General features: G+C 44.3%; 1 pseudogene across 1 annotated transcript in view; it reads right to left on the bottom strand.

Annotated features, from left to right (window-relative positions):
* Positions 1–1,074: 1,074 nt before the first annotated feature.
* Positions 1,075–12,351, bottom strand: part of LOC144758506 (uncharacterized) — a 69,376-nt pseudogene continuing 58,099 nt past the window's right edge. The window contains exon 4 of the transcript XR_013595598.1: positions 1,075–2,054. The product of XR_013595598.1 is annotated as an uncharacterized LOC144758506 (transcript). The remainder of the gene's footprint in view (positions 2,055–12,351) is intronic.

The raw sequence follows: 12,351 nt of genomic DNA, 5'->3' as shown, positions 1-12,351 counted from the left end.
CTGGGCCCAGCCCAACCCCCCTACCCTGCGAAAGTGGCACCAGGGAGTGGATTAGTGCGTGGCCCAGAAGGAACATGGTTGTCCCACGAGGTGCCAAATGGCTCAACCTACTGTTTTAAATTGCCAGCTTTGGCTCTCCCATGTAACAGGGAGCTACTTTGCAGCTTGGGTGGCTTGCATAAATACTCCTACCCACACAGTGTTTTATTTTACTGTCTGTTGGAGATGGAATTGGCTTTACTGTGTAAGATGTATGATGTCTTTTTTTTTCTTTTCAAAATGATAATAAAATTGATTATCAAAAAAAAGAAAATTCACACCAGAATAAACCATCTCAAAACATTGTGAATTGTGTAACGGTTTTGGCAGTTGAAACTGCAGAATTATATGGGTGGTGCCTCCTTTGTAAATTGTTAGACTTTGGACAGCCATGAATCCTCTTTTGATCTCTCAGCCTGGATGGGTTGTACAGAATATTTACACAGCCGGTCTGAAGATACCGATAGGGAGTAGAAGTTCCTGCTTTAGTGATGAAAGGAGTTTATATTTTTTGTCCTCAAGTGGTTATTGATTCCTATTTCTTCTCCTAGTTTCTTTTTCCCATGTCCTCAGGTCTTTCAATAATTTTTTGTTGAATCTTAGAAGTTATGTCTATCAGGATAGTTTATGATATACACTTGGTAACGTCCTCAACACTGCCACATTTCATGAGAGTCTGACAGGTTTAATTCGCAGTGAAGCAGCCTCTGTGAAGTTTGTTGCTTGGTGAAGTGACGTTAGTGACTTTGAAGAACCTACATTCTGTTTGGAGACACTGCGAAAATTAGAGTTTGTCCTTTAACTCAAAGCTCTTCTGACATTCAGAGGAAAGGGAGGATCTCAGCCCGGAAGGATCGTTAGATGTCATAGGAGGTCTAACTTCAGCTGTAGATTCTTAGATGATGTAAAAGATCAAATTTTTTTTAAATGAAGGTTTTTTGACAGTGCTTCGAGGAGGCTTCCATCTTGTATGTGTTACTTGAGGTTGCTGAGCACCACCTTTTGTTTACAGCAGTTTCCATATCCTGTACGGCGTCATTGCCGTCGCCTGTGTGTTCTTTGATGGCGTACAAGGCTTGCCTTAAGATTAAAGCTCTTGCTACACACAGTGCAGTGATAAAGCCTCTGGTCTGTGTATACGCTTTGATGCCGTACAAGGGACCTCTACTCACACACAGTGCAGTTATAAGGCCTCTCTCCTGTGTGTACGCTTTGATGCCGTATAAGGGTCTCCTTCCGAGAAAATCTCTTGGAACACACAGTGCAGTGATAAGGCCTCTCTCCGGTGTGTGTTCTTCGATGCAGTACAAGGTGTGCCTTCCGAGAAAAGGGTTTGAAACACACAGTGCAGTGATAAGGCCTCTCTCCGGTGTGTGTTCTTCGATGCAGTACAAGGTGTGCCTTACGAGAAAAGGGTTTGGAACACACAGTGCAGTGATAAGGCCTCTCTCCTGTGTGAGTTCTTTGATGCCGTACAAGGGTCGCCTTCCGAGAAAACCTCTTGGAACACACAGTGCAGTGATGAGGCCTCTCCCCGGTGTGTGTTCTTTTATGCAGTACAAGGTTTGCCTTCTGAGAAAAGGGTTTGGAACACACAGTGCAGTGATAAGGCTTCTCTCCTGTGTGTACGCTTTGATGTTGTAGAAGATGTCCCTTCTTAGTAAAACTTTTCTCACAGATATTGCAGTGAAAGGGCCTCTCTCCTTTGTGAGTTTTTTCATGTGTTGCCTTATCAGCAAACCTCATTTCATGCTCAGTGTAGGGATACCAATCTGTGTGCGTTTGTTCATGCAGTAAAAGATGCGTCTTTCCAGTAAATGTCTTCTTACACTCTTAAGCTCTTAGGCTGGTGTCTATTCTTTTCTGCCATGTAAGTAGTGTTTTATTGTTAAAATTCTCCCTGCTCTGTATTCCTTGGTGTTTTCCTTCATTTATTTTATAAGCAAAATTCTTCCTTCCTCCAGAAGCTTTACGTTTTTCTTTCCCATTCATACTTTCTGTCTGCGACTGCTGTGCTGCAGAATGAAATGAACACTGAGAATTATACATGGGAAATATTTCTTGAAAGAAATGCACGGTTATAATATGATAAAGGTGAACAGTAATATCTAGGAAGGAAGGAAAATGTTCCTACCTGTAAACAATAATTTGGTGCTTGTAGTTCTACCGTTCACATGTGGTGATCTCTCATGGGTTGGGTTCTGACTACTAAAAATAATTAATTTAAGATTGAGTTTTGATCTGGAAAACGACTCGTAATCCCATACCAGAATGGCATAATGCATCAGCGCGCATACTCCAATTAAAATCCTTGTGTTGTTTTCTCCATCGGAGTACAACTGCTTATATGTGTAAAATAAAAAAAAATAAACTGCTTAATCTGAGCAACCTATATACTTTCCAACCATACAGCACGTGGGTGATGCATGTGAGCCTGCAACATGACAAGCAGATAGTATTTGCAAGTGAGTAACATTTTCCATTTGCAGCAAGCTGTGGCACATCACAGGCTGTGCCATAAATTAAAAGAATCGGTAAGGTCCAGATTGCCGCAGCCAGGCTCATTCTTGGGACACCACGCCACAAACATATGACCCAACACCTACGAAGCATCCACTTGCTCCCCATCGAGAAGAGGATCACCTTCAAACTCCTCACCCGCGCCTACAAATCCCTCAACAACATCGGACCCACATAACTCAACGACCGAATATGTTGATGTCACAAGAGAAATATTTTATGAAAGGCTGCACAGAACCAAATGTTTCTACTTTACAAATATCTACTAGAGGTATGTTGGGTAGAAAAGCCATGGTTGCATCTTTATCACACGTGGACTCAGCCTGTGGTATTTCCACGTGGTGTCTCCGCTAGGCCTGGGCGGTAAATTCAGTTCCACTTGCGGAATTTGTGGAATTTGGGTACTTTCACATTCCGCGGAGAAAGTGGAATTGCCAAAACCTCCGCGATCCGCAGCTTCGTAGAATTTTTTGCTTGTTCACGTTTTCAAAATGTGTGTTCACAAGATATTTCCCCCCCCCGGGCACGCAAACAGGAAAAAAGCATTGTGAACGAGCGGAAGAAGCAATTCCGCGTGTTTGCAGAATTCTGTGTGCTCACAGAAATTTTCTATGCTGAGCTTTGCGTAACACGATTCCGCCCACCCCTAGTCTCCACACGAGTAGAAAACCGAGTATGCCAAACTGTTCCAGTGCAAAAAACTGTCTTATTTTTCATACATTTTCAATTTTGATCATGTAGAGCATGAGTGCATGTTTAACACTGGATGCATATTTATCTTTGTCTTTGTAAACTTGCAGGAACTGTTCATCTAGTAATGGGTCATGTAGTTTGCTAACTGTTTGAGGAAGTGATTGCTAATAGGTAGACAACTATCTCCATTAAGGCTTGCAGTCATGTAGTGGCTTAAAAGGTGGACTTGTTACTCTTGATAAAATCTTAACTGGATGCCAGGGGTGCTCTGGTGTGATAACCATTCTCAACTCTCCCATGAACATTTTCACAAGAGTTTTTCAAAAGTATTCAAGCATTAGTGTAGGCTAGGCCAGCTTCTTTATGTATGCATGTATATGTTATTTCTATACTGCAAACCTAGCTTGACGCCAGAGCCAATGATGAGCATAAATTATTTTTAAAGAAGGAAGTCCTCAACGCTTTCCTAAATGGGAGCAATGTCGGCGGTCCTGATTGATACAGGGATGTTGTTCCAGATCATGAGTTCATAGATGGAAAGGCCTGCTAATTTATTTTTTTTGTTACAGTTCTAAGTCTGCAGTCGATGGAGTTCTCCAACCTCGCATTTGTTGCACTTGAAAATAAGGAGCTGAACTTAAGGACAACAAGAATGACGAACAAGTGATAAGGATCCCCTGTGGCTACAAAATCACCCGCAAATACAGCGTCGACCAACCAGGAGAAGGCAAAGCCATCATCCCCAAGAACATCCACCAACTGACCACTTACTCGAATGACTCAACGACTACCATGGAACACCTCCCCTTCCAAATCCAGAGCAACTCCAACACCACCCTCCATGGCTCCCAAATCTACAGGACCCCCGGCCCCCACCCTTCAATGATGCCATCGAAGACATCATCGCACCCCAGGCTCTAGCATCCACCGATTACATCCTACTCGGAGACCTCAACTTCCACTTGGACAACTCCAGTGACCAAAACACCGACACCCTACTGGAGAACCTCGCCAATATCTGACTCAAGCAGCTAGTCATCACATCGACCCATACAGCCAGACACACGCTAGACCTTCACCTACAGCCACACCACTAAACTCCTCTGGACCAACCCACACTGTGTGCACTTAGCCATTCCCACCGTTCACCATCACCATCCCCCTCTCCCCCCCCCAATGACCCATCTGTTGTAGCTGGAGCAAGGCCACCGAAGAACTTCTCGTCAACTTTCTCAGCATGACCGCACCACCAGTACACGCCAACACTGCAGCACACAACTGTCACCAATGGATCTCCAACTGAGCTGACACACCAGCACCCCTCAAGAAGACACCAGGCAGGCAAAACTTCAAGAAAGCCATCTGGTTAACTTCAGGCCTCCACAAGTCCAAACGTACCAGCAGACAACTCAAGAAGAGATAGAAAAACAACAAAATCCCAACCCAAGCAACCTTCAAAACCCCTGTCAACGCACACCACCTTCTCCTTAAAACCACAAACAAAAACGGCCATCAAAGACAGAATCAAACGCACACAAAAGCACAGAAGTCTTTGCCATCGTCAAGGAGTTCGCTAGGCCCAACAGCGAGACCACAGACATCTCACCCTCCCTAAGACCTCAGCAACAAACTCAGCACATTATTCCACCCCAAGATCAGGCAGAACTACGACACATTTGACACCCAAGACCCTGCTACAATGCCTGCCACCACCGCACACATCAAGGCCTTACCTCAACATATCGTGCTCAACTGGACTCCACTCATCACAGATGACACACTCAAGACCATAAAGAGCATCCACTCCGGAGCCCCACTGGATCCTTGCCGGGAAACAGCCGTTACATCGCAACTTTTACAACGCACTTCTATTACAACGCAACTTTTACAACGCTGGATCCATTACATCGCATGCCTTTACAACGCATGACATTACATAGCAGATGCTATTACAACGCATGCCATTACAACGTAAGTATAGGTAAGTATATAATTTTATTTTATATTTTATTTAACATTATTTAATTAATTTAATTAATATTAAAAATAAATAAATATATTAATTTATGTTTTTTTATATTAGGTTTGGGTTTTGGGGTACGGGGTATTTTTAGGTTTCAGGGTTGGGTTTGGGTTTTGGGGTACAGGGGTATTTTTAGGTTTCAGGGTTGGGTTTGGGTTTTGGGGTACAGGGGTATTTTTAGGTTTCAGGGTTGGGTTTGGGTTTTGGGGTACAGGGGTATTTTTAGGTTTCAGGGTTGGGTTTGGTTTTTGGGGTACAGGGGTATTTTTAGGTTTCAGTGTTGGGTTTGGGTTTTGGGGTACAGGGGTATTTTTAGGTTTCAGGGTTGGGTTTGGGTTTTGGGGTACAGGGGTATTTTTAGGTTTCAGGGCTGGGTTTGGGTTATGGGGTACAGGGGTATTTTTAGGTTTCAGGGCTGGGTTTGGGTTTTGGGGTACAGGGGTATTTTTAGGTTTCAGGGTTGGGTTTGGGTTTTGGGGTACAGGGGTATTTTTAGGTTTCAGGGTTGGGTTTGGGTTTTGGGGTACAGGGGTATTTTTAGGTTTCAGGGTTGGGTTTGGGTTTTGGGGTACAGGGGCATTTTTAGGGTTCAGGGCTGGGTTTGGGTTTTGGGGTACAGGTTTTTTTTTTAGGGTTTAGTTTTAAAATACAATCTTTTATTTTAATTAAAAAAAAATATTTTAATAATTTTATTATTTATTAAAAATAGTTCTTTATTATTAAAAGTTCTTTTAAAAATAAACTTAAAGTAATATATGTAATAAATAATTATTTAATTTTTTTTAAATTTATTTAATTAATTAAATTTAAATTACTTACATTTTAAAAAAAAATAATATACTTACCTATACTTACATTGTAATGGCATGCGTTGTAATAGCATCTGCTATGTAATGTCATGCGTTGTAAAGGCATGCGATGTAATGGATCCTGCGTTGTAAAAAATGCGTTGTAACGGAATGCGTTGTAATATCTCGCGTTGTAACGTCATACATCCATCCTTGCCCGTATCACATCTTCCATTGAGCATCCGCTGCACCAGTTGCTCCATCAAAACTGTCACCTTCCCTGCCGCCTGAAAACACGCCACGATCAACCCCTGCTGAAGAAGCTGTCTGCCGACCCGACAGACCTCAAGTACCACACACCTATCTCCCTAGTCCCCCCCGTTGCCAAGGTCATCGAAAAGATGATTCAGAAAAGGGGGTGGTGATGAACAGAGTGCCTGAATTAAGCAGACCACTCTTACCCAGTCCAAAGATCAGGGCTTGATCCATCACCGTTTTTTAGCTCACTGCACCATCCCAGCTCAGAACTTGGCTATATGCAAATTAGTCTGTTCCTGTCCCAGTGCATGATGGGAACAGGGCAAACCAAACTACCAAGCCAATTCTTGTACTGGGAAGGAAACAAGCTTCCGGGGACCGGTTTCTGCCATTTCAGGCGTCGTCGGCCCGGCTTGCTTGAATCCTGATGGTGCAATGAGCAAGGGACTCACATCTGAGTATACCCTTCCACGCTTATGGTGGACAAAATGATTCAGAAAAGGGGGTGGTGATGAACAGAGTGCCTGAATTAAGCAGACCACTCTTACCCAGTCCAAAGATCAGGGCTTGATCCATCACCGTTTTTTAGCTCACTGCACCATCCCAGCTCAGAACTTGGCTATATGCAAATTAGTCTGTTCCTGTCCCAGTGCATGATGGGAACAGGGCAAACCAAACCAGACTGGTCCTAGACATCCCCTGCTGCAGCCACATAGCAGCACCTCAGACAACGCCACTGGCTCCCAATCATCAAGAGAATCACTTTCAAGCTCCTCACACATGCCTACAAAGCTCTCCAGGACATAGGACCAGCATACCTGAACCACCGTCTAACATTACACACGTACCCGTCAGACGACTTCACTCCGCCCAACATGCCCTGGCCACCGTCGCACAGGTGCACAAGACCAAAGTCAGAGGAATAGCCATCTCTTACGTCAGGCAATCCCTGTCGCTGATCCGATTCAGGAAGGACTTCAGGACCCGGTTCTTCTACTGAACCTCCACGCCCAGAGGGATCAGTAGCCCCGCCCCGCTCAGCGCCTGAAGACCCTCGGGGGTGAGTAGCTGCACTATACAAACTCCTGATTAATTGAGCAATGCCTGCTTTTGGGAATAGAGCCCACTGGGTCTGTGAAACTGAATACATCAGAGGATCTGATCCAGTATGAATACTGTGTAAATGTGGGCGAATATGTGATTGTACGAAATCATATGCCCACTGGGGTTCTCCCTCTGATATTACCGCAATGACTTGCATTGTATAATTATACCCTCACTGTCAAGTCCCAAGTGATATATTCATAGTTAGGGTTCTACTCTTCTGCAATGGAATAGAGCATCGAATAATACATTGTGATACTTGCTGCCAGAGTTCTCATTTCACCCCTTCCCCTCTAGTTTGCTAAGCTGCTATGGGCCAGGCTCTATTGTTTGGACTCATTATGATCCACCACAAAAGAATGACATCATCTGATGAACCCACATGCATTTACATAGTAGTAACAAATTGCTGGATGCTATAGAAACAATAATTTAATTATACATTTGTGACGGGTCGAGTTAAGTCCCATTTCTATGTTAACTAATGACAGAACCAAAGCGGATACCGAATACCATGAAAATGAATGTAAAGCTCTAAACACTGTAGGAATGAACAAAGATGATTATAATGAACCTGTTTTTAGTATGGTGCATTGGTGCACAAAACAAATGCATCCTAAAAATGAATGTGATTGATGATGTGAAAAGGAGCAGGCAATGAGTATTGATTGTCTATCGCAGACCAAAAGATGCAGATCTATGGAGATTAGGGCACTTCACTTGGGGTAGACAAAGGCTTGTTGTTAAGCCGCAACGCATCACTACGACACTTGCTGAACACAAATTAGGCATCCAGGAGTACTGGCTTGGACCTCTTCTGTGGGGAGTTGAGGAAATACGAGTTACGAGTCTGCACACACACACAGCGCAGTGGCAGTAGTTATAGTTAGGTCAGAGTTTCCATAGGAAGAGTGTTTTTGTATCACTAATAACTTAGGTCCCGTTTGACTCAAGGCTAAAAGTAACATTATAGTTAGGTGTTGAAATACTACAAAAACTAATGTTAAATAACCAAAACACTAATATTTAACAACTATAACCCTAACTAGAACTTGAGCCCCCGCCATGCACTGCTTATGACCTCATATATTACATCACATCTGACAATATCGATGACATCACTGATGACACCATACAGACATTATGACACCGTACTATTGAGTGTGTTGACATTAAGTAATTCAACATGCTTGACAATTTTCTATTATCAACTTAAAGACTTCGGATGGATCCAAATTTTAAGCCCAGAGGTTGACAAGTTTACGTTTGCTTCTCTAGGGCTACATGGGCTCAGTGCTAAGAAGATTAGTCAAATACACTGAACACATCCTGGAGATCGGCATCACAGCTGCAACCTTAGAGTCATGCCTACAGCACTAGAATGAGATAAACCACCTCTAAGTGGGACACCCCTACATGTTACATTATTCAATAATCTGTAATGCCTGCAAACCTTTAGTTAAGTTCAACAAATAAATATGCACAGCTTATAAAATGTCTCGGGACCACTGTATCACAACTACTTAACTTGGGCCAGAAATCCAGATTGTTAATGAATTGTCAACAGCTACTTTGGCCTTTTTCACAGATTTTCTTTTGAATGGGCGTTAAGCCGCAACCTACTTTCAAATATACCTCTGTAACCCACGTCAGGTGCACTCAGCTATTACCCTTTTCAACATGGAGTAATTCTTCCATCTGAACTTCAGTGATTTGAAAAGCATGCACAATATAGTTTTTAAAATGCACATATACACTTGTCTCTTGGGCTTACACTATTTTCATGCTATTGACTTCCACATGTACATTCAGTCACCTTATGCTGCATAGGACTATGATGTCATCAGTGATGTCATCAGTACTGCTGTTTGAGAGGTGAACAGTGATCTCATCGATGATGTAATTTAACATATCATGATTGAAGTAATATGTGAGGGCATAAGCAGTGCCTGGTGGGGGCACATGTAATGGTTAGCTCAGTAAATTATACCTGGCGAACTTCAGGTTTGTTTTTCATTCCTTTTTACCTTATTTCAACACCTAACTAAGACAGAGAGAAAGAGAGAGATAGGTTCGGGGTGATTCATCAAGCAGGGACCAAGAAAAGGTGACTGGGGGATGTGTGGGGGGGGGGGTGTCCCAAAACACGTTTTCCCCATGCAAATTCCCATAGGATTTTCGACAGGACTACAGCAAAACCGCTGAACGGAATTACACCAGATTTAGCAGAAATCTAGATCTTGGTCCAGAAAGAGTTCTTTGTAATTTGGTGTAAATCAGTTGAGTAGTTTTGGAGTTATTTAAGAAAAAAGATTTATGTATATCTTCGAAGCGGATCCACGCGCCAACAGCAATGCTGTGATTGTCTGGCTGGAAACCGTGACAAAAGTTGCAGCTGCCATTTTGTGAATTGGGACAGGGGTTTCGGGGTGGGGCAATAAAGTGTAAATAGGATATGAGGGGTCAGGATAGAGGTATCCTGACCCCAAGGGACTAATGTAGGGGTCTGTGGGGGAGCCCTTCTTGGGAAAGAAATTGTCCTAAAACATTGTATTTTTGCAGCTGGAGGATCCACCACGACGCTCAGCGCGCACCCCCGCGTGAATCAGTGGAGATCCGCAGATCCAGAGCCCAATTAAAACAAGCGTTGGCACAGACAATAGGCCTTGCTGTTTGGACCAATAGGCTTTACTAATGCTGATCAGCATAGACTAAAAAAAGTTACTTAAAAAATGGATCTTCACATTTTATTTTCTCTTCGCTCAACAGCAAAAGCTTTGAAACAGCTGTTTGGGGTATTAAAAATAATTAAATTTCAGGCAAGCAAACCTGACTTTGCATCCCCTGCTTTTATTGCATTTTCACTAAATTGCTACTTTCCTAATTATTTTAAAAATAAAGTGCTAAATCCACAAACCAAGAATTATAAATAGGCCTTGATTTTGACAGGAGGATATTCTTCTCGTTTGGTGGAACTAACCTGTTGGACTTGGCCCTGCTTGGTCATCCCAAATTTTTTTGCCTTTCCCCTAGCCCTTTCGCTGTGATGGAATTGGTGGGTTCAGGATGTTGGCCACTTTGGCGCTGGTTACCAGTGCAAAGTGTGTGTGCTTTCTGCCTTACATAGTTATATTAGGAACTCCACCCCCCCCCCCTTTAGGGGACATCTCCTCCATGGTAGGAAATGGATATGCCATGTGTGGTGTGAGAGGAAAATAATAAATGCTGTGTAATAGTGTACGCACCTTTATTTTCACCATTGCAGAAATGTCACTTTTAAAATGGACGTCATTTCTGTCTGCTTGTGCCGCCTGCCTGAGGTGGGTTGGCGGTCTAGTGTTTGAAGTGTCAAGGTGCTCTACACTTTCCCCACAGTGACAGTGGAGGCTGGAACTGCCAGGGACCTTCTAGAAGCTTCCAGCTCTTTCTGGTAGGTGGGAAGATATATGTAGAGCAGTAGAGATGCAATGTGCTCAGATTGAGGGTGGACTGGAATGAGGGGACACTCTGCCAGGAGGTACCGCCGCAAGAGCCTGTGTGCTGGCCCAAGAGCCTGTGTGCTGGCCCCTGAGCCCATCTGTACCCCTCTGCTGTCCACAGGGCCAGTGAGAGCCTTTGCTGGCGTGAAGACTGCTATGTCAGGAGGAGTGCCACTTTATGGGAGATTACTGCTTCTAGGAGCTGCTGTCCTGAACTGATGAGTGCCCACTGTCTGCTGATCTTGCCCAGCCTTGCCTGCCTCCTCTGCTGCCCTAGTGCCTCGTCAGCGCTATACTTTGACTGCCTGCACTCCAAGGAGGTGAGGAGCGCGGGCACTACTCCCACGGGTGGGAACCCGGGAACTGTGAGTCATCTAGCGCCTGATGAGTGCCATACTCGAAGTGGCTGTGCTCCTCTTCCTGCACTCTAGAGCCTGGTGGGCACTGTTTTCCTGATTACCAGAAGAGTTACACGATATTCTGTCCCTGAAGCTTCTAGTGGGGCCTAGTGCCTCGCAAGCGCTATATTCAAGCTGCCAGGGGAAGAGGAGATGACGCATGCAGCGCTGTGCTGTCAAAACGCTATATTTCAATTCCCCTGCGCGTGTGCTGCATTATGGTGCTGCCAGAGTGCTTTATTCGCATTGACTGTGCTCTGCTTGCTGCCAAGCCGCTACAACTGTGCCCAGGAGAAGAGGAGCGGACGTCTGTGTGGGATTCCCCCCTGCCTGCTTGGTTAACAGTGGGCAGCTGCAACATTTTGGGGGGCATTGTACTCCTCAGGAAAAGAGAGAGAGGAGTGAGAGACACACCTGCCCTGCCCCAGTGCTTTGCGTACTTTACTTTTGCTGTTTTTGCAGCCAGCCCTGACTTTGCGGGACATAGGGCATTTGAGCCCCGGAGAGAGGCCAGTTGGCCTGGGGCCAGTTTCAGAGTGTTGTGCCCCCGATTGGGGCGAACTGTTTATGCTGGCGAGGCCTATTGCCCCATATGATTTCTTGCATAATATTGTTGTATAATGCATTTGTACCTAGGATGATAAATGCTTTTCCCTCTGGTTTGCAGTGCTGATTTTGGGCCATTGGTAATTTGAGAGCCCCCGAGTAGGGGCTCCCCAGGCGCAGTAGCGCCAGAAGCGAATCTGAAACTTTGGGGCAGCTATTCCAGGTGTATTTACATAAAGTGTACTGTTAATGTTGCTTATGCCTAATGCATGTGGTTATATTGCTAATGGTTTCTTTCCCTCCCCGAATGCTTACAGGATGTTTGGGGGTTACTAGGGATGCACCATTCTGCTAATGTTCTGTCCTAATGTGCACCATGATGAAATGCTTCATGTGTATGCCCCATTCTAATATGATTAGGCCCCATGTACCGCAGGAGGTGCCTTATGCACCTGCTAATGCCTAAGGTGATGTTGCCTAGCGTTTTTACCCTAATGAGAATG

Source organism: Lissotriton helveticus, chromosome 1_1 (genome assembly GCF_964261635.1).
Source record: "Lissotriton helveticus chromosome 1_1, aLisHel1.1, whole genome shotgun sequence".
In the NCBI taxonomy this organism is placed as follows: Eukaryota; Metazoa; Chordata; class Amphibia; order Caudata; family Salamandridae; genus Lissotriton; species Lissotriton helveticus.
Note: the sequence above shows the minus strand (reverse complement) of the source record. Positions and strands in the feature narration are given on the sequence as shown.